This window comes from Lampetra fluviatilis, chromosome 34 (genome assembly GCF_964198595.1).
Source record: "Lampetra fluviatilis chromosome 34, kcLamFluv1.1, whole genome shotgun sequence".
Classification (NCBI taxonomy): Eukaryota; Metazoa; Chordata; class Hyperoartia; order Petromyzontiformes; family Petromyzontidae; genus Lampetra; species Lampetra fluviatilis.
Genome location: NC_136308.1, coordinates 6785861 through 6808105, shown reverse-complemented (window position 1 = coordinate 6808105; position 22245 = coordinate 6785861). Strand labels below are relative to the sequence as shown.

General features: G+C 48.5%; 1 protein-coding gene across 2 annotated transcripts in view; it reads left to right on the top strand.

Moving 5' to 3' along the window:
- The window catches only part of LOC144944336 (ERC protein 2-like), a 179866-nt gene that overhangs the window by 151752 nt on the left and 5869 nt on the right, over window positions 1–22245 (top strand). The gene's annotated exons all lie outside the window — the stretch shown is intronic.

Sequence of the window (22245 nt, the reverse complement as noted above, 5' to 3'; positions counted from 1 at the left end):
GTCGACTTTCCTCCGGGACCTCCGGTTTTTCCCTCCACATTTAGAAACGTTGCTTTTTAGATTATTTGGCTGCTATAAATTTCCATGGAATAAGCCACTTCGTTGAGCTATCATTTGTGGCCAGGTTGCTTCTGAAAAAGAGCTATATAGCTCAGTGGGCCTTACCTGGTAAAAGCTAAAAATTTGTTCAGTTTATAGTTTAGTATAGATTCGCACCACATTTGTATGTGGATACAGAGCAGGGTGGTGAATGGGAAGGGTGCCGGCAGGTTCGTGTGCTCGGACACGTGGAATGCAGCAGGCCAATTCTCACCTGCCCCTAGACCATGTAAACTCAACGTGGGGGGGGGGGGGGCCGGACATGCGGGCTCCCTGACCTGACACACGCTATCTGCGCACATCCTAAGTGGTGCGCGACAACTGTATATAACAACCGCCGCACATCAAAAGGGCAAGGCAGGGATCAAGTGCAGGTTGCTTGGTTCAAGCCCTGTCAATAGGCCTCGCCCATTAATGGTGATGTGCACGTTTGGGCGAACATGCACCCGCACGCGTATATGCCTAAACATAAAAAAATATATCTCCTCTCTGCGTTCAGTGAGCGCAACTCTGAAGATATCGTATGCCCCATTCAAACTTTTAATAAGGCAGTTGCCTCAGTGGTTAGCACTATTTCCTAAATGTATTTTTGACAGTTTAATTGACACTTGACATTGCTCGTATATATGTATAGTGCTTTTCCATGTAGTTTTCAACCTGCTATGAGTTTAGAGTGGTTGTGAATAAGCTCTTTAGCTTATAAAAGGACTTTTCCATGGACAATTTGAGCTGAACTTGCACAAGTGGTTCTTATTATGAAAATGTACAACAATTTTCCATTATTAAAATATTTGAAGCACATTCTCAGCCGTTTCATTACTTAAAAAAATACATTTCCTGCAGGCAATGTGGAATGGTAATATTAAATAAATGTTTATAGCATTATGTCCTGCACAATTACATTGTTGTCCAGCCAGCAATGTGTGTGCATAATATAGTGTATCTATTGCACACAAAGACAGACACATATCCTCCCATATCCTCCCATATTACAGACTTTTGGGGCATGTGCTGCTAGCGAGTACCTATTAAGGCCGGCGCAGCACACTTCAGGGTGGGGTCGCCAGCACCACGCACGGCCGCCTTTATCTCCAAATCTTTGGAAATGAACACACAACACCAAGTGTTCATTTAAGGTTGAATGGACCTCGAAGAGGCCCCAGGACCGGTTCAGATATGAGTGGGAATCGAATACAGGCCGCCGGGTTAGTAGCGCAGTTCGTTAACCACTGCACTACCACTCCCTGAGTAAAATTTATCTCTCACTCTGAAAGGAGGGTAACAACATTTGGAGCGGCTGCTTAACGCGCACACATCCGTGTGTTTGTTTCTTCCAAACGTTTGGCCATTTACCTTCGCTAAAGCTGAACATGTGTTGGAAGTTTAGAAAAAAAAACACGGAACACTTGTGGATTCCAGCACGATTTCCTGCAATGCCTTTTCACCTTTCTCAGATTTCAGGGGTAAAGCATCTGATACACAAGGCAGGTTGTGATCAGTGGTTTGTTGGCAGCTCCGAAGAGCCACCAAGGCTTTACATTCCCACCGGAGTTATGCTTCAAAAGTTACGGCACGTAATGTGTGTGTGCAAGAGATTTTTGTTGTTGTTTAGTTTTTGTTCCGCAAAACAAAAGAAATGTCTCCAAACTACATCACGCAAATTCCACGGCCAAAACGTGAGAATCACGCTTGCAAAAATTGCAAACGGCCCGCTGAAGCCGGAGAGCACTCGAAGGCAATCAAGAACAGCATACGGTGTTGGCAACTAGCGCCAAAATTCTATTGAGCTTTTTTTTTTATTTCCCCCCCGCATCTTAAGTCATCAGCCAAAATCAACCCAAGTGCAGAGTTTATTGCTAAAAATTGCCACAAGACTTAGTTAAGACATAAAACCAATCCTTTCATCGCACACGCGATCATTATGAAATGCTTTGATTTTAATATATTGCATTGGGCTCAGCTCAATACTTGTCAAATCCTGTTTTGACATTCCAACTTTGAGGCACGATGTTATTTTGGCAGGCCTGGCTTCTGAGCCCACAAGAAGGGGAGAGAAAGAGAACTTTTTATTTTATTTTAAACGAAGGAGCCGAAACGAACGGGCAGGCATCAAGCCTCAAAATGCGCAGGCAGGGTGCAGCAGGCGGCGGGCGAGATGCAGCGCTCCAGATGGCAGTCATCAGCCAGCCCCGCAGCTTTCGCGCTTGCCTGATTTACAGCTTAATTAGTCACGAGCCTGCATCGCACCTGCACGTCGACGCATAAAGCTTCCCTCGGAAAGATGAGCCCAGGGCACCCACGACACTCCGGGGGTGGGGGCGGGCGGGGGATGCAGGGGGAGGCTCCACACGCCCGTGGAGGGCTGAGCCGATCGTCGGGGTGCCGCTAACTTGCGCGCGCGGGAAAACACGGAATGTAATCGGTCGCTGGGCGCACGAGGAAATATTGAGAGGTTGCTTTGCCCGTCGGGGCCAATCTGTCGCTCGCGGAGTGGCATCGCGCGCAGGCTTCAATCTAAGAGAGCAGCGTGGAGTTTTCGCCCCTCTTCCGTGTGTCCCGCGGCTCGCTTTCATTGCGTCCAATGCCAAGCTCTTCTCCGGGGCCTCGTGGTAATGGCTCGTTTCTCAAGCTCGCGTAGGACTCTTGGTCATTTGATTGCCTTGGTGTGTTCCACTGCGCAGCACTAAAACAAAAACACATGGCAGCCAGAGACCGCTATCAGGTTGCAGTTTTGCACCGAGGGGCCATAAAGTGGATTGCATAGGGATTTCTGTGCGCAGGGTAGTGTGAGCCCTCCCGCAGCATTCTACGTGTGCGCGTAGGTGCAGTGTGTTTTATATTTATTACATAGGCTGTAGTGTGATGAGCGTGTGTGTGTTGTTAGCAGTGCGAGACAACACTGTAGGCGCCATTGGTGCAGGAGTTGACACAGCACTGCAAACTCTGACCAAAGTAATTATTTCTCGCCCTTGGGGTAACATCAGTAGAAATGTATATCAGCACCTGTCCTGGCCTTCCATTAGGTCTTCTTTTTTTCGTGTGCTGTCGTATGTTTATCTGGAATTGGGTGCCTGATGATGATTATGATGAGGCCCTAGTGAGGTCCTCCACGGTGCATGTATCCTGCAGGAGCGTTCAGACCAACAGATGCCTCGAGGTTCGTGTCTCACCGCAGTCACACATCTCTGCCACTGCCGTGGGAGTAGCCCCACTTCCCGATGTCAACGTAGCCTTAAACGGGTGCCTGGTTCAGGGTGTAAATAACAGCAGTGGGCAGGCAAATGCAGTCGTACTAGCTCCTCTTGTACTGTGCTGGCCCTAATAGGTGTTCGCTAACAGCACTTGTCTGGATGGCTATATGGGGTTGGTAGGGGGGGGGGTCTTTGTATAGGTTGGTTGTGACGCGATTGTGGGCAGCTATCTGCGGACAATTGTTCACGTTGTGATAATATTGTTCATGTTGTGATAAGGTTGTTCGTGTTGTGATATGCGTGCATTGAGATGCTTTCCTCTGCTATCAGTGGATGTGAGAGTCACAGTAGAGATTGCATTATTGCCTTTTGCAGTCATGAAGCCGCTTAATTATATTCCATTCATTAAATTAATCACTTGACCTGATGCATTCAAGTGTATATGCAATGCACTTCTGGGCCCTTAATATTGAGACTATTGCATGCTGCAAGTTTCCTAATTAGCACCAAACTAAATCGACTTTCCCCATGGTACAAAACGCCTCCAGGCTTAAAATTGCTTTCAAGAAAAAATAACCTCAAATGCTTTAATGATATAAAACACTTTTTTTATGCAGCTCTGCTGTTTTGGTGTAAACGATGTACAAAAAAATAAATAACACCGAAATAAATTTGAGCCGGAAAATATATTTACAACTTTGCAAATTACGCTGCTTGCTTTGAATGCACCTACACTGACGTGTTCGGTTATCTGCACATTAATTGTGAGAGTGGTGGCATAGTGGTTAGTGCACTATATTGTACTAACCCAGTGCCGCGAATTCGATTCCTGCTCGCAGCCAACAACTGATAAATATCTGAAGTAGTCCTGGGCCTTGCCTACATCAACTCGGCCTTAAATGAGTACCTGAACTGGCATGGTGCTGGATATGCCCAAAAAGTGCGTTTATAGGCTGTATGGAGATCTTTGTTTTCGTTACCTCACAATATTATTACAAATCTTCAGTCCCTTGGTCTCCAGCCAAAAAGGTCTCATTTGTTTTGGGGGAAAAGTTCAAATCCATCCTACGTCGTCGGTTCCTTCCCCACACACGCGCACACAGTGACACCATTTCCTCGGCCCAGCATGATAGAAACACTGCACCCCCCCCCCTCTCCCTTTGCGCCCATATCTCATGCGTTGGCCCCAGGGTACGTATTGAAGCCGACCTCGCATTAGGGTACGCTCCAGCTCAAATGGCACAATGGCCCATTGTTGAATGCTCGCAGATCCTTAGCTTCCCGCGGAGTTTTTATTTTATTCATTCATTCTCATAATGCTCACTCTGTGGCCCGAAAACATCAAAGCGGGGGGGGGTGGCGGCGGCATGGGGAGGTTCGGGGGGGGGGGGAGACGTCCTTCGCACCTAGCCGGCGTAGCCTCTGCGTCGCGGCCATTCCACGTGGGTTTTTGGCGTCGCGCAGATTTGCGTCTCTGAGCACTTGGCGGCGAGGGGCGTACCTCCAGCCCCCAGCAAGCGGAAGCGCGCCGCGACGCGTAATTGTACGTGCTCTTTCGGGCATAGATTTCACACCTCGCCCCCCCCCCCCCAAATCCCTTTCTTTTAGGGGCTTAAGCAGCTGCCGGCTGTAAAATCTTCTGGGTGGTTGCAACTCCCCACTGGATTAACTGCAGAAGTCTGTATTAGCGCTCCGTACGCCGTGTTAATCTGTCCAGCACATTGGCTGGCAAGCCGAGCGTGGTGTGGCGCGGGTAGCGCGGTGCACATCCCGGCCAATCAAATGCTAATGTGAACTGGAAAGGGAATGGAACGCAAATGAGCGGCTGCCAGAGAGGAAAGGATGCGTGCTGATTGATGATGGCAGACTGTTCTGTCCGCCTACTTTACAGCGTTCTGCCTTAGTTGCCTGTAAGCCCACAAGGCTTACGGCGAGTTCTGTGCCTGTGACAGCCTCTAGCTTTCTGATTTTATAGGATGGATGAGGTTTTTTTTTAGCCCAGAATGAATTAATTTCTTTGTTCTTCTACATCCGTCCTTGTAAAGTTGTGATATACGTAGAACCTCTAATGGAAAGTCTGTTAGAGTTTTTATATGGAACCCCCGAGACAGGCGCTTTGAACATTTTTTTACAAATAATTAACTTTTAATACTCATTCTTTCCATCAATCAAGGTGAAAACTTTGAACTTTATTGTTGGTGTAAACCATCTTAAGGGGTTGCTATAGTACAGCTATCCATCCGGGATTATTTACAGCAATGCAGCTCGCCCATACGTCAAACGCCGACAGAAATCAATTTATCTTCTCGTGGATTCACCCCACTGCAGTCTGCCTGGCTGTGCACAAGCGCCGCTCACAGTGCCACATGTGAGGCTGATGATTCATTGCAACGGTCCTTCCTCTGAGAACCCGACAACCGGACCTGTGAATCCCCCCTCCTCCCCCCACTCCGCTCACGGGAGACAACCACGCTCCAACAGCCCGGTCCTCTGACTTGTTCACTTTCTCGCTCGCCTGCCCGCACACGCTGGCTCACTCGCTTGCTCACTGGCCCGCTCGCTCGCATGACGGGCGCAGATGTCTGTAGCGGCTCTCCCATCTGCCCTGAGGTTTTGCTTGGGGGGGGGGGGGGCTCACGATGGTGATTCGTCAGGGCCCTGGATTCCGTTGCCCGGCTCTCCGTGACCTCAGGCAGCACAACAACTCGGAGAAGCCTCCTAGCCGGATTGCTACCCGGATTGGTTGCCCACGGGCATATATGATCCGCAGTGAGCGTTTGCGGCGTGTGCAAGAACGCGCGATTGTGAGCGGCAGGGTGGCACAAGCGTTACCGCTGGTGCCACCCTGCCGCTCACAATCGCGCGTTACCCCCCCTGTTCTGCATGCATTTGCATTGTGTTCTCCCTTTTCCTCTGATAGCTGAAAACAAGATGTTGGCAAACGACATCGTGGCTTTCCTGAATAAATACATTTTTTTTTTAAATTGCGGGGTCAAATCCCGTCTGCCACTAAATCCGGGAAATCCAATGAATTCTCACGGTGTAGGTTTTTTTTTACTTTATTAAAATAAAAATTCCAGTACACAATTTCTCCCCACAAATTTGCAAACATCACTTTTCTCAGAAATGTTCACGTGGTTCCTGAAAATGTTTCGTTAGGAATTTCGAAACATCTGATCCACTTTTTTTGCGCTGCATTGGGGAAGGTGGGGGGGGGGGTTGGAGCCAGCTTTCGCGAATGGTTTTTAAGTAGTTTTGTTTGTTGCCGACACGCAGCCCTGCAGTACACGTAACCTCCGGGATGGGAGTGAGCGCGTTGTAAAATACTTTCCCATGCACATCTGTTGCGTGGCGATGGTTTTTTTACTTTGAAAGTCATTGGCAAAAACAAATCCATATGCCCTGTCCACCGTGCACACTCGCGTGCTATTTGTTACACTCCGCGTGTTTATTGCTCGGAGCGTAACGCTGTCCAGTCGGAAACTGACCATACGGCAGCAAAAACAAATACCCTTGTAATAAATCTGCTGTTTTTCATTGTTACACGTCAATTTGAGGTCACTGGCAGAGCAATTTAAGAGTTTCAGGAGTATTCGTTTGGAAGGTCAAGTGTGATGTTGCTCTTTATTAGGGCACGGGCAGCTTGTTTGTTGCACTGCAGAATTAGCATTTCAGCTTCGCTGAATTGGCCCAATAAGTCAGGGTCTGTTTGGTTTAATCATGTCCCTGTCCGTGGGGAGGAACTCACGATCGTCAAAGGAATGCAATGTTTGGGTGTCGGTGTCATTCAAGAGTTGGTGTTGTGGCCCACGTTGGAAAAATTACTTAAAGTTATTACATTTCATGGTGAGCAACACTGGACCTGCAATCCAGAGGTCGCTCGTTCAATTGAATCTCTCAACGCGGCATTTGTAACAACGGCCACGTTTCTTGATTCCCCCGCTGCCTCTGTCCAGTGGAATAAATAGGTGCACCACATGACGCACATGGTAAGGCAAAGTGTGGGTACACCCACCTCTTCCAAGATGTCTGGCCAGCGTGGAAGAGTAGGCCAAGCACCCTCGAGAGGGGCTCTCTAGTGCTCCCCCAGAGTTGGTGGCGTTTCTGCCCGCAGTGGCATGAGAAAGCAATGGCAGAGATGCACGAAGGTGCACGAGGCAAGGTGACAATTGGTGTTCTAACAACGCACCGGGTTATCATTTAAAATACATTTATTTCGCCCGAAATATGATTCTTGGATTGTGCGTATACCAATCAAGTGTTCTATGTTTTCATTCCAGGTACAGTGTATGTAAATAATTTCCAACCACTTGTCAATCCACTGCTTTTTTTTTCATCAGCTTAATCTGAGATTGGTTTTCACATTCTGAGTCTCATCAGCATAAGTGTGGCCGATTTACTTTGATTGTACGTTCCGTATGACTATGATTGTAGTGCCCTGCCTGCCAAACTGCCACAAGTTAACAATTTTCGCAAAGTACAAATGGTGAACAAAGCCAATAAAATCCTATGCACTCTCTGTTAATGAGAAGAGCAGAGGCACAGAGTGAGCACGCTGCGCTATGAACCTGGCAAACTGTGTCAATTCTTGACCATGGCAGTGGCAACCTGCCCCCCCAACCCCTCCACATCCCCCACACTCCCTTCACCAAACCACACTGACTGACCTATATGGTGGACAATGCTCAAAGACACTGACAAAGAACCCCCAATGTAGCTTTTAAAAGACTGTTGGGACAAGTGCTGTTTGCGAGCACCTATTAAGGCTGCTGCGGCACTTGAGGTGAGCGGGAGGTTTCGCTGGTACCACGTCAACTTTGTCTCACCAGTGCTGGTGTTTTACACACCGCATCAGGTACTCATTTAGGGTTGAGTCGACCTAGGAGGATTCTCAGAACCGGTCCAGATATTTTGTCACCGATGTTGGCTGTGAGAGGGACTCGAACTCGGGTCACCGCTCGAGTGTGCTCACAGTGGATTGACAAAGGTGCCGCGAGTGCGTTAATACCAAGAAAAAACGTCGCTGGGGAAAAGTTTACCGGCGGTAGCGCAAGTTCCGAGGACATGCCTCTGTCACGCGCCATGTCTTGACGACATGAAACTCGTATCAAATACCAGCACACAGCGAGGCTCCGGGCTGCCGCGGGGAAAGGGGACGCTGCATCTGCCACTTGCAAGTGGATAAGGAGGCACGGGGGGGGGGGGGGGGGGGGTGCAGCGGTGTCTACGCGTGTAACTCGCAAACGAGCGGCGGTACAGCACGCGGGCCGTCGTGTGAATGAAGCCGGCCGGCTGGCCGTGCTCGCTGTAACGCTATCGCCCCAGGGAAACCCAATCTGGACGGCCCCCGTCCACTGTCTACCGCGGTGAGTCCATGGTCCCGTCGCCTTGTCGCTGCCCCCTGGGGAAGGCCGGGGAATGCCCCTCGACGGCCTTGGGGCGGCGAGGAGCTCGATGGCGGCCGCGTAGAAACAAGTGTTTTTACGCTCGATCCTTCCAAGCAGTCTCAGACATCGTCGTCTTGAATGCACTACTGTACCATAAGAATGTTAATAGCGGCGAGCGAGGGGGTACGCATTTCACATAAACACAGCCCTTGGGGCATATCAAATGAATTGCAGCATGAAAGCATAGCCTGCAATGGGCCCCTAGGCTTATGTTCGGTTTTGTGCGCCTATAAATGTTTAAAATATAATGATGCCATAAAAACCTTTACAAAAAAATAAATATGCAAATTCAACTTTAATTTATTACTCGCCATTTATAAATTGCTTTCAAGAAACGAGCCCCCCCCCCCCTTCTCCCCCGGCATCGTTGTCTGTTCACGTCGAAGAATTATTGCGAAAGGTTTACATCGGATTGGCCCGCAGCATTTGGGCAGCAGATGTGACAAAATGACCCTTTGTAACCAGTGCGGCCAACCTGGCAATGGCAGAGCTCACCCAGCATGACGTTGGTGCCGGATTCCGAGGCAGGTCAACGAGATCGGGAAAAACGCGGACAGAGCCGCCAGCTCTGCACCACCGCAATGGAAAGCAGCCTCCGAGTTGCTGTCGTACACCTTGGCACCAGCAGTACGTACCTGGGAGGTATACTAGTTCGCGGTAAGGTAAAAGGTAAAAACAACGAGCCTACCTTTACCCTTACTCCATACAAATTACCCGATTACAGGGTAATTACCGGGGTATTACACATGAAAAAGGTTCATAACAGGTAAATGCGAGGTAGAGCGCTTGATTCGTATAGAATACTCTCGAATCAGGCGTTGAGGCTGTCGACGACACCGTCCTCCATAACCTCCTCGTCCCAGTCGTCTTGGTCGATGACGATCTTATCGACAACCTGATCAAGTTCGTCATTGCCGTCGTCCTCGGACGAACGACGGGCAATAAGATCCTGCGCCGCTCCGGCCCTGTTAGACGGGGACCTTCAGACAGCCGACCGCGATCCACGAGGGCAAGCACATGGACTGGATGAAGAGCGTCGACGACAGCGACTGGTGAACGCGCGTGAACGCCTGCCCGGCTCCGCTATTCGCGCGTTCGCAGGGAGTTGACGTCGCCGGCATTCCCAAGTAGTCGCAGGCCATCTTGTAGTGGGCGGGGAGCAGCTCTTTGCGGAGAAACCACCACTGCATTATGTCAATGAAGGCGCTGGCGGTCGTGACGCCCGTGCTCGGAAAACGATCGACTTCATCGCCTTCGTCGATGGAGCTGCCGACGTTGCTGAGTAGGGTGCTGAACAGCGACCATATGGGCAGTGACTGCCGTCAGCAGTATCGCGAGCACGTCCGAGTAGCGATGCTGCCGGACAGAGCGGATTGTGGCCTTCAGTGTAGCCAGCTCGTCTTGGTTTGTCGTTTTCGGCAGCTGTGGATTCTTCAAGTAGGATGCCACAATGGCGGGTTCCTGAACCAGGAGGTCGCGGTACCGCACCAGCTCGGCCTTCATCCCCGTCCCAGTCAAGGACTCATCGATCGCTCTAAGAGCGGCTTTACCACGATCACAATGACGGATCAGGTGCTCCATCGTCACCGGCACGAGATCCAATGTTGACTTGCGGTCCACCGACAAGGAGGTCATGACCTGGCGCAGCATTCGCAGGAATGCTGTCGCGCCCTCGATGTTTGCCCACTGCAGTTCAGAAAGCATCGACGCCGATGACATCCTGGAACCATGATAATGTCCAATGGGACACGCTTCTTGATGGCGTCGTCGCCCATGTCAAACGTCAAATTCCACCTGGTCGGCGAGTCCTGGTGCGTCGGCTTCTTGCTGGCGAGCTTGGCGATCTCGGCTTCGCGGCAATACGATTGCCGGACGACCTTGCTGCTCCTGATATTGACGAACGCCTCGCGCAGTTTGGCGTTGGTCGACTTGATCAGTTTGAGAACTTGAACGACACCGATCTGGACCGAATGATCCGCGCAGCGAATATGGTGGCAAGCCCGCAACTGCTCATATCCGGCGTCCGCGTTGACCAGGGCAAACAACGTCTTGACAGCACTGATCGCAACGGAGCCATTGTCGCTGTTGACAGCGAGCAGCTTGGTCGAGACATTGTGGCCGAGGCTTTGGAGGTGCTCAAACCGAGTGGTGCCAGTGCGCTTGCCGTCACCCCTTCCGGACTGCACATCGAGGATCATCAGCAGCATGGATTTCGACGCACCAGATGTGGTGTCCATCCAGCGCACCGTGACCATCCGATCCGGCTTAGAGAAGAACACCCAGACGATGGGCAGCATGATGGCGTGAAGCTCGACAATCCTGCGAATGACGGTGCGGGTCGACGGGCCCTCGTATCCCTGCGTCAATGTGTGGACCAAGGTCTTGAACTTGTCGCTGCCGGCGGCTCGCAAAGAGATTGCACCTTGGATAACAAAATCAACCACCGCCGCGTTCTCAAATTTGACCAGGAGGCATTCCGGGATTGCTGGCCGGCTCAGCGTTTGCTGCTTTAGGCGGCTCGCCGACGCCGACGCCCCGACCTCGCTGCCTGGGGCGAGCACGTTGAGCTTCTTGAGGTGGGCTTTCCACCCCGACGCGTTCGTGTGGGAGGAAAACCACTTGCGGCAGTGCACGCACTGCCGCTTTCCTTGCTGCCGACGGGGATCACCCTCCACCCAGTCGTGCGTGTGCTCCCACGGGAACGCGTGCCGCTGCCTCTTTCGATTGCTGTTCGCAGCGACCCCGGAAATGCCGTTGCTGGCATCCTCGACCTCATCCTCTACCTCCTTCTCCATCTGGTCCAACATCAATGATTCCAATTTCAAATGGAGGCCACGGACTGCGCCACGGAGCTTTTAGCAAGCGGTAAACAAGGTATTTACCGGGTAATACTTCGCTACCTTTACCCTACCGGGTAATTATTCCGCGCTACCTTTACCCTACTCTTTACCTTACCCCTTGGCATGGACGACACCTTTACCCTTTTACCCGGTTAAAAGGATAAATTACCTTGCCGAGGCCTAGGTATCCTGATCTCCTCCGTGAGCCACCACTGCTCCTCGCCGTGTGATTTATAATTCCCTGTCGGGGAAAGTTTGTCTGTCTCTCGTCTGAGGATGCCGCTTGCCATTTGGCAGTCGCATTCCAAAACACTTGCCAATCATTTTTAATTGGATGGATATTGACTCCTTGTGCGGCGGGGAAACGGTTGGGGGAACAATGGGGGGGAGAGAGAGAGAGCGAAGCTCATCTGCGTTCCAAGTTTAACATGCGTGTGCCATGAAAGAAATTGCTGTAAAATCGGGTCACACACAAAAAAAAATGATTCAAACGATGCGCGTCAAATGAAACAACCTTCACGGGTGTCTTGCGTGCGATGTGCGAAAAAGAAAAAAAACGAGGGGCGTATTTGCTTATTTTCTTAATCTGTAAAACTGACATCAAAACCTTTGATGATTCTCTCGCCTCTACATATAAACAGGAGTAATGATGAAGCAAAAGAAATTGGTCTCCCAAAAGCACGCTCCAGGCCTTGCATTGCAGATGACAGCGCAATCTATATTTTATCTTTGCCCTTTCCTATTGAAGGCTTGTTGCTTGGCAGTGCCTTTTCCCCAAAGCTTCGGAGTTTGATGGGGACCGCTCACGAATGGCTCTGCTTTTCATCAGACGGTTCAAACAGCTGATAATATTTGACCCGCGCGACCTGCTACAAGCGGCGATCACTCAAAAAACCTCACGAGGTGAAAACCTACGGCGTGTCGCAAAATCCGCTCGGATGTGCACGCGAGTTTCCCCCACCCACCGCCACCGCGCGCGTTTCCCGTGCTCCACAGGGGCGACCGCCGGAACGTTGCTCTCGTCCCGAAGCGGTGGCGCCCCCCCCCACCCCCACCCCCCCCCACCCCCCCCCGGGCCGTTGTGAAACGAATCGCGGCGCTGCCGGCTGAGGCACAGGGAGGGGGGGGGTGATAGGGGTGGTCAGGTTATGTTGTTGTTGGGTTGGTGGAGGCGACCGTGGTGAGGGGGGGCAGGTTTTGTGTGGGCGCTCCACGGGGGAAATAGGAACCCTTTATGTTTTTTATGTTTGTCGGGGGGGGGGGGGGCCTCAGTCACACGGGGGAGAGAAGGACCCTGCAACCCCTTTGCAAATACAACTACACGACGCAATTTCCTGGCCGCATTGAGTCTCGTTTTTCAGTTTGTGGCGTGTGGGGGTGTTTTTGTCGTCGTTGTAGCTGTTTACAATCAAGCGATTTTGTGTTTTTCCAACTGCGCTTGTCACCTACTGCAAGTTGCGAAGAAGCCATTTGCATGGCAAGGGTTGCCTGTGTGATCATGTTTTATTGACATGCAGTGCTCAAATGTGGAGAGCGTTCACATAATATATGCACATGTTTTACCATTAATGTCTTTTTCCTGCATTTGTATGCATTCGCATTTTGAATGTTTTTGTTTTTCCCCTTCCTGGAGCTCATATGATTCAAATGTATAAGCTGCAGGATTGTCCAGATGTTTAAAAAATAGCTTATAAAACATTTAGCGCGGCCTCCCCATACATATACCACTTCATATTTTAACGTCGTATCTTCTGTATCAATGCATGTATAGAAATACCCCAATTTACATCTCCCCCTTTACGTCGTTCTGCAAATGCGTCGTCACTTTAATACCGCTACCCGATTGGCGTCGCCTCGACACGTGCGTACGTCGCTGACAGCATCATCTGTCCTGTCTCCTCTCAGCCTTCGCTTCCGCCTACCCTGGAAATCGCTTTGATTTACGTCATTTCGATATTCGTCGCACCTTGCAGGAACGAATCCCCGGTGGCGAGATGTTGACTACCTCGCCTGGTATACAGGTCATGGGTTCCATTCCGACTCTGGCGCCTGCACATTCTCCCCGTGGTCGCGTGGATTTTACTGCAGGTCCTCCGGCTTTTCCCTCCACATTTAGAATCAACATGCCTTTAGAGCATTTGGCTGCTATAGATTTCCACGCGATAAGCCACTTCGCTGAGCTATCATTTGTGGCCAGGTCGCTTCTGTGGGACTTACCTGGTAAAACAAAAATAGTTTAGTTTTTAATAAACCAGGGCATTACTGTATTCGTTTACTATATTCACACCTAAGATTAGCACAGTTGGCTTGGTACGGTGCCAAAGAAGTTCCACACACAGCCACAGTTCTAATCATCATCATCGCCATCGTTTCCTTGACTGTTGAAGTTGTTGGAGAGCCAGTGACGCTTTGGCAATCCACTTCATCCATCTCTTGCGGCCCCTTGCGTCTGCACAACGTCTGCCGCTGACCTCCGTGTCCCAAGTCGTGACGTTCACTTCACCGTCCAGCCGCTCCTTGGCTGACCTCTCTTCCTCGTCCCTTGCACCGGGGCCCTGCGGGACGCTGATGGAGAGTCCCTCTGGTGTCTTTGAGTGATGCAGCAAAACCATCGCGGCTTCCTCCTCACTGCCATGGACAGTAGGGGGGTGCCTGTACCACGTTACTTTCAGTGCTCAGGTGCATCTGTGTTTCGTATTAAAACGGCAGAAAAAATCTCCACTTTACGCCGATAAAACCTTTTTTTGTAACAAATTTTTCTCAAAACCTCCCTTAATTTAAATATACCCGTGCTCTTTGTGTGCGCACGCTATGCCGTGTACGGTGGAGTGGTGACGCAGTGGTTATCCCGAGTTTAATTCAGTTGCCGGTGATATTCGAACCTGTCCTGAGCCTTCAACAACCTGCCCTGACCAGTGTGGTGAAGTATGGTCAAAGCAACCACCATGACTGATATAGTGTGGGGAGGCTTTTGCACAGTAGCGGATTGACAAACGGCTATAGAGTATGTAAATCTTACTACATATGAACGTATTCCTTTTTAAATCCTTTATATTAAGTTCACTTGCGCGCTTGCTTGCTTGCTTACGACCGTGCAAATCTTTCGGTCGTTTTTTAACCCACTTCCTGTGATCCAATCGAGCTGACATTTTCCACACAGACTCGTTGTGCGTGACAATTAATGTTCGTGAAAAATTTTTTCCAAAATGTTACACTTTTTAGGAAAAAAATATTATATTTAATTACCAATTGCTTAATGGTGCCATGCAATCATCTGACCCATAGGTGGCAGCCATCTCAAGCCAGAGGACGAGAGGACTCTAGCCGCCACGCATATAAAGGATTTATAGTGAAAAACATTGTTTTTACGGGTTATACTTGTTTTGTATTTAGTTGTCCTTCCCCCGTGCCTCCAATTAGCACGGTTGGCTACGTACGTTGCGAAAGAAGTTCTCCATACGTACATTTCCCAGGCCATCATAGTCAGACTAAATTGCAGTTGTATTTAAACAAAAACAATCCAAAACTTGATGCGAGTGTGCAGTTCCCTGCGATATATCCTGTGCACAAAATTGACCATGGCATTGGCTAATAAATGGCTATGCTGTGTGCAATCGCTGTCGTGTGACCTCCCACATCCGCGAGCCGGCAAGGCGGGAGGCTGGATTGGGCCGCGTCATGCGTACGAGCTGCGGGAGAGTTGGCGAGGGTGTGAGCCGGCAATACCGGAGGCCTTGGAGGCACGAGGACTGGGAGCCCCCCAGGGACCACCTTTGGCCGTGCGACACAATAGGCTCTTCCGGCGGGGGATGGTGGGGAAGTTGTGTGGCGACAGTACAGCGAGCTGCCCCCAAAACAATTTGTAGTGAGTGTGAACGGGCCCACGGTGGGGAGAACGATAAATTGTGCATCCCTCCCCTCCCGCCAGCCCGCCCTTAACACGCTTGCTCACTCGGAGGGTGATTGCTGACACGGAACTGCGATGTAAAGTGAAACTTGCGAACGGGGATATTTTTAAAGCGTCTGCGATATATGTTATGAAATATATATTCATTTAAATGAGTGTGAATAACACTGTGTGTGTGTGGTGCGTTGTCGAATGAATAATGGTAAAATGCCACGTCGATGCAGACCGAAAGAAAAAATTCGAGTCTCCCAATGCCCGGGTAACATTGGGTAACATTGGGTGAGTAATCGAGCCCTGTGCATGCGCCGATGTTGAGGTGAATGCACATTTTTGTTCTCAGACGTGCCGTCCCCAATGACAAAGGCACTTAAGTATTTAACAAGAGGCTAAACCAGGAAGTGTTCCTGTCACGATAATTTTGCCGGCAGCACAGAAATGCAGAACTTCATTTTTTTCACTTCACGCTTTTAATCAGCTGATTTTAAGACATGTTCAGCGAATTGAGAATTTCTCGCACATTTTAATTTGTGATTCGGATGTGTACATTGATATAGGGGCCCCAGCTCCCACAATGCCTGTTACATTAATGCAAGAAGGGAGGGAGGGTGGGGGGGTGTGGGGGGAAATAGCACCATAAAATTGAATGGGCATGTGTTACAATAACAACTGCAACATAGGTAACGGTGTAAGTGGCTTAACGGTCGACTCCCGGTGGGAGCGCGTTTGGGGGCGAGTGCCGTTCCACCACGAGCGTGGCCTCGTGACAACGTCAGGTGTAAGGTCACGCTGCTGAGCCGCCGTGACCACCGCAACTCGACTTGGCGCTCTCTGCCAGCGCTTTGAAGTCTCTGAGCCCAGGGCCAGTTCTCATTTTAATTCCCGACAACAAAAACATGCGGGAATAAATTGTGTTCTTTTTTTCGCGTGCCGTTCGTCCGTTCGCCATGGTTCAGGGGTGCAGATTATGAGCGGGAGGTCAGGAGCCCGGGCGCTGCCTTTGATCAGGGTCAGGCATGCCCCGAAGTTGTCAGTGATTATGCCTGGGTAATATATTCCTTGTTAGAAGATGGGCCAAGCTACCAGTGTGCAAATGAGCAAGAGCCTATTTACATGCTCAGCCCCGAAACAGACCGGGCCTGTTCTTCCAAATGGCTCAGAGCGGTCTTAGAATGTGTTGGTAGATGTTCCTCACTGTGGAAGGTTCCCGCTTTACCCATCAAAGCTGCATTCTGCATTTTCTGATGACAGTGTGCTTGGCCTGTGAATCTCTCGTGGCAGGGTGCGACAATGATTTATGGCAGAACTCTATCGTTCGTTCACTCGCTGTGCGAATGGCTTATTTATTTATTTCCTTCCCATTCCTTTCCCTCGGACATCCCAGTTTTCCTGCTGGAGCCACATGCCAGGGAGTGAACGGAGAGCACCCTGCGGCCTTGAATGAGTGCAGCGTAGGGCTGGGGACGTGTGAAGTTCCAGCAGTAAATCTCACCTACTTAGGGGGCCCTCGGCTTCCCACTGCTAGCCTTGATAGATAGTGATCCGCATGGCTTTCATGTGCACTTATAAAACAATTGGCCCCCTGCAGAGCAGTATGTCAGGGATTGGCCAGTGCAACTTTCTGTCTGGACCGCTATGCCTCATATACTATTTTGTTTCTCTTCCTCCAGGAGAGAAATATAATATGCTAGCTTCAGTGTGTGTGTGCGTGTGTCTGTGTGTACACATGTATGTGCGACTAGTGTAGTGGTTCGGGCACTGCGCTACAAAGCCGGCAATCTGAGTTTGATTCCCGCTCATGGCCAACATCAGTGGCAAATTCTGAACCGGTCCTGGGCCTTCTATAGGTCAACTCGACCAAAAATTTACGGCAGATGCAGAATGTACAAATCAGCGTTGGGGAGACAAAGGCGGCCGGGCGTAGTGCTGAACACATCCCCTTGTGTGCCGTGTCAGCCGTCATAGGTGCTCGCTAAGAGCACTTACCCCGGCAGCCTGGAAAGGCTATATGGGGGGGGATCTTTGTGTATACGTGGGGACAGATGCCTATCACTTGTGATGTCGCGCACATTTCTACAGACTGCATACGGTGACCATTAATCCTGCGCGGGAATTTAAGTGAGTTGCCTTAATGGCTGCCGTCAAGCGCTTCTTATGAAGAAAACATTGGCACAAATATTCCACGGAATGTGTTTTGGTGCCACGATCCGAATTCCGCTGAAAATCGGGATGCTCTCATTATCGGGAGCAGTGCTCCGGCCTTGTAATCCAGCGCCGCATGTTTACACATTGCATTCTGCTGTGAGGGTTTGAACAGCTCCCAGGAGAGGGCGGTGAGAGTGAATTGAATTTGTTTCATATGAAACTGGCAAGAAATAGCGGAACCATATAACTTGTTTCCCTCTGATTTTAAATTAATTCTCAGCTTTATAAAGGGTACCATTTCATTCACCCCATTGACCTTGGTCACAGTCAACACAAACTGTACACCAGTGCCAAAAAAGCAATCCTCTTACAAAATAAAACGCAAGATCATCATCGCTTTCCGATGGGCTGTGGCATCACTTTCATTTTTTCACCTTTTTTTTTTACCTTCAAAAAGCAACACCGAAAGATGAAAGTTCCCAACAGATGAAAACGGTTTCGTTTTATTTGAACTGGTGACGTCTCTTTGTGGTGGTGGCGGCGGCGACGGCGGTGACGGTGAGAACGTCTCGAAATAATTTTCACTTAAACGGCGTAAAGGTAAAAGAAGAAAAAAAAATACGCACATCAGCCGGCGCATGAATGATGGATGATGTTGACTTGCGAGGCATTGTGCTCGCACACAAACAGCAATTGGGCAGGTGTTTTGCTGCAATGCATTCCCAAACAGCTTAAGCTGATACTGCAGGCCAAGACTTCATAGGGGCATTGGATTTATGAACACAATGCCGTTCTTTGGCTTATGAGGGGGGGGATTGCAAAAAGGTTATGGGTTAGGCTTATGCCAGTCTTAGGCTGTGATGGGAAGCATGTACCCCCCCCCCCGCCGCCCCCAGGCGTGCTCTCCTTTGCAGAGAGGCCTGTGCTGCACGGTCGCGCGTGCCTGTGCGCAGTAGGTAACCATGGCTAGCGCAAAGGTGATTTAGTCGATGCCGACGTCACGTCACACTCAGAGCTCAAACAACCTCGCAAAAATGCTTTCTTCAATACCTTTGCTCTGAATAGAAAAAAAGGATAATTGGCGATGCGTCAGACAATGGCCCTCCTACGTAGCGCATACGGATGCACAATGAAGATGGGCCATCATCTGAAACGTCGCCTGTTATATGTGTGTATTATTTTAGGGCAGTGTCATTGCCAAATATGTTGGGGTTTTGTTTGCTTTGTGCACCTCTGCTGACGCAGTATCACTAGAAAATAACCATATTGACAGCTTCGCAGTTCGAATTAAGGTGGTCACTAAAAGATGATGTGGGGTGGTGTGTTGAAATGGAACTGGAATTTGTAATTAATATAATTAAATAACGTTCATATTAAGCAGAATTGAAAGGTATATGAATTAATGGAGAGAGTGACAATTGAGTGTAAAGGTCATGCATATGCTTTATATATGTCATTGTTTCATTTAAATTTCAAAATCCCCACGCGGTCACCCCCACGCAAGTTGGGTTTAATTGTGTTATGATATCTCATTACATGGGGACACATATCCTCGGAAATCTCTCTTTTTTTTTCCTTTGTTTCTTCTCCGAAGACGGATGAATATTTCATGGATTTGAAAGTCAAACGTAAATTGTTGCAACAAAGGCAACAGCGTCTGCTTTTCGTCATCCTGGTTCTCTCTTTTTTTGTAACGAGCTTGATCAATTTCCATCTTGGCAGCGACCGCCGTTGCCCCCTTCGAGCCGGGTTAAAGTCGGTGGTGCATACCAAAGATGAGACATTAATCAATTTGGTAGAATAAATGTTACGGGTTTTCTTTTTTTGGTGCGTGTGTAACAACGGAGGAGCAGGAAGAGAGGAGACACTGTGAGCCTCCACAACGTGTGAGATACGTTCGGAGTGCTAAACGATAAAAATGATCAATTTAACACCAGTATTATTCATAATATAGGTTTTTGGGTCAGATCGCGTTATTTATAAATGTGTCGTAACCCTCCACCACCCGACACGGCCAAACAGTAAAAAATGTGTCACGTTTTTCAAAGGACAAAATAATTCACTTCTTTAGCCCACCGGTGTGTTGAAGAGAGAATCAACAGCATTTTAAAATGTGAGTAGTACGACGTTTCGCTGATAATTACAATCAGCTTCATCGGGCAAAAATGGTGAAGCTCTCCTGTGCTTCCGGTCTTAAATAGAGCAGCCTCAGCAGGGTGACGTCATCATTTAATTAAATCTGGTGCACCAGTAATTTTCAGCGAAACGTCATACTCAAATTAAAAAATTCTGTTGATTCTCTCTTAAACACACCAGTGGGCTAAAGAAGTGAATTATTTTGTCCTTTGAAAAACGTGACACATTTTTTACTGTTTGGCCGTGTCGGGTGGTGGAGGGTTACGACACATTTATAAATAACGCGATCTGACCCAAAAACCTATATTATGGATGAAAATTATGTCTTTCGCCCGAAGCGGGACGATATTTGTTCTTTTGACGCCTTTTCCATAAATAGGGTTCAATTAAATTAGGCTGCGTAGGGTGAATTAAACGTGGGGTACGACTGCGGGGATCTCTAAATTAACCTCATTGTTAATGGACACGTTTTTGTTTTATAACGATCTCAGCTATTGCCGATATGAAGTTGCTGTCCAAGTGTTAATTTGTCTTCTCTGAAGGAAAAAAATAGTTTTACCATGCTTAACGCTGCAGGAAGGAGGTTAATTGGTCACAGTGCAGACCACACTTTGAAATTATATTACAGATGAGACTGCTTAGTTTTCATAAATATTTTATATATACCTACATGTATCTGTATATACACAGACACGTATGAAATGCACTCAAAAGTGATTTATGGTCACGACATTATAATAATAAAACACACAATGACCGAATATTAGTGTTGGTTTAGAATCCCATGAAAATGTCATTTTAATTTATCATAATATACAACCCATTATCATTCCACTGGCAGATGATAGCCTTACCATACCATATAGGTTATGAGAGGTTTATTTTTTTTACCATACTTCACCGTACTAATTAGTGTGGGGTCAATGATGGTAGGGCGTTTCAGAACCAGTTCAGATATCATTTTCCACCAATGTTGGCCATGGCTGGGAATCTAACTCAGCCCGCGGGGTTTCGTAGCGCAGTGCACAAAAAAAAAGTATACACCAACGAGAGAATCATCTGTGACATTGACAAACAATCTTTGTGACTGTTATGTGCACTATTATTATCCTGTGCTTAACATGGTCTGATTGCCCGTGATATGCGCATGTGTATTTGTAAAAGTGCAGCAGGAAATGTAATGTATATGTGGGAATGCGGGAGAGTTTAATTGCAGTTGTGTCGCACTATAACCCGTTGACTCTTACACAGGAAAGTGGAATTTAACAACAGATAACAATGGCTTCTTGTACACGTGCAATTTTTTTAATACACCGATTGCATCTGATTGTAAACTCTTGGATTCACTGCTAGGCTAGGACAATGCGAATTTTCGCGTGTGTAAGATGCCTGCACTGTTAAAAGTAACATAATGTTACATTGCTACCTCAGATTCAAAGTGTTACATTTTTGTCATGTTATGTTTATTTCATTCCTGAAATTTATTTATTTTCTTCCATAAGTGTACATTTTATTGAACTTTTTTTATTTGCCTTCATTCCATGCACATTGTTCATATTTGGAATCTGTTATTTGTATTTTTTTAATTACCTTATGTGAAGATCCTTGAGTGATTCGTCTAATTTGGGGCGATATTGTAGTTGCGTGTTTACTGTATGGTGTATTTATATATTTATAGGGCACCATTGACCTAAGGCACTTCAGACGTCTCATTCGGCTCTTCCCTGAACATAAGTATCGGTCGAAGTGCCGGTAGTGAGCCAGTCCAATGTCACATCCCAGTTTCAAATGTTACACATGACCAGGTATTGAACCCAGGTCTGTGGGATGATAAACAATGTGACCACCTCCCACAACTAAAATATTAAATTCCCCCCCCCCCCCACCATAGTAATACAGACTGTTGAAGAACATGCTGTTAGGGGCCACCTATTAAGGTTGGCATGGAAAAAGAGGAAAATAACGTGGCCAGCTGTACCACTGTGTGGGACTGCCACCGCTCCTCAGTGGCCATGTTCACAACGTGCACCAAGTACTCATTTAAGGCTGAGCCAACGGAAAGGGAGTCCACCACCGAATTATGTGGATGAAGGTCCGTGTGGCTCAGCGGGAGAGCGAGTAGCTTGCAGTCGGAAGGTTGAGCGTTCAAATCCTGGTTAGGGGTTGACTCAGCTCATCGCAACTCTGGGGTCAATAAAATTAGTTCCACTTTGTGGAGAAGTAAAAATTCGACTCACCCCCACTGTAGAAATGTGGAATTTCCCACCACTGGCTCAGAGACACGCACGGGCGATTAGCACTGCCTGTGCGTTCATTTGCACAGAAAATCACTTTTGAGTTGACTTCGACAGAAGAACTTGATGACCAACGTTGTGGAATGGGCCTAACATTCTGTGGAAACCAACCTCAGGATGTTTCAAGACAGATGAATGGTGGAAAGCAGTGGTGGCAACAGCTGTGATTCTCCAATAACCATAAGTCAA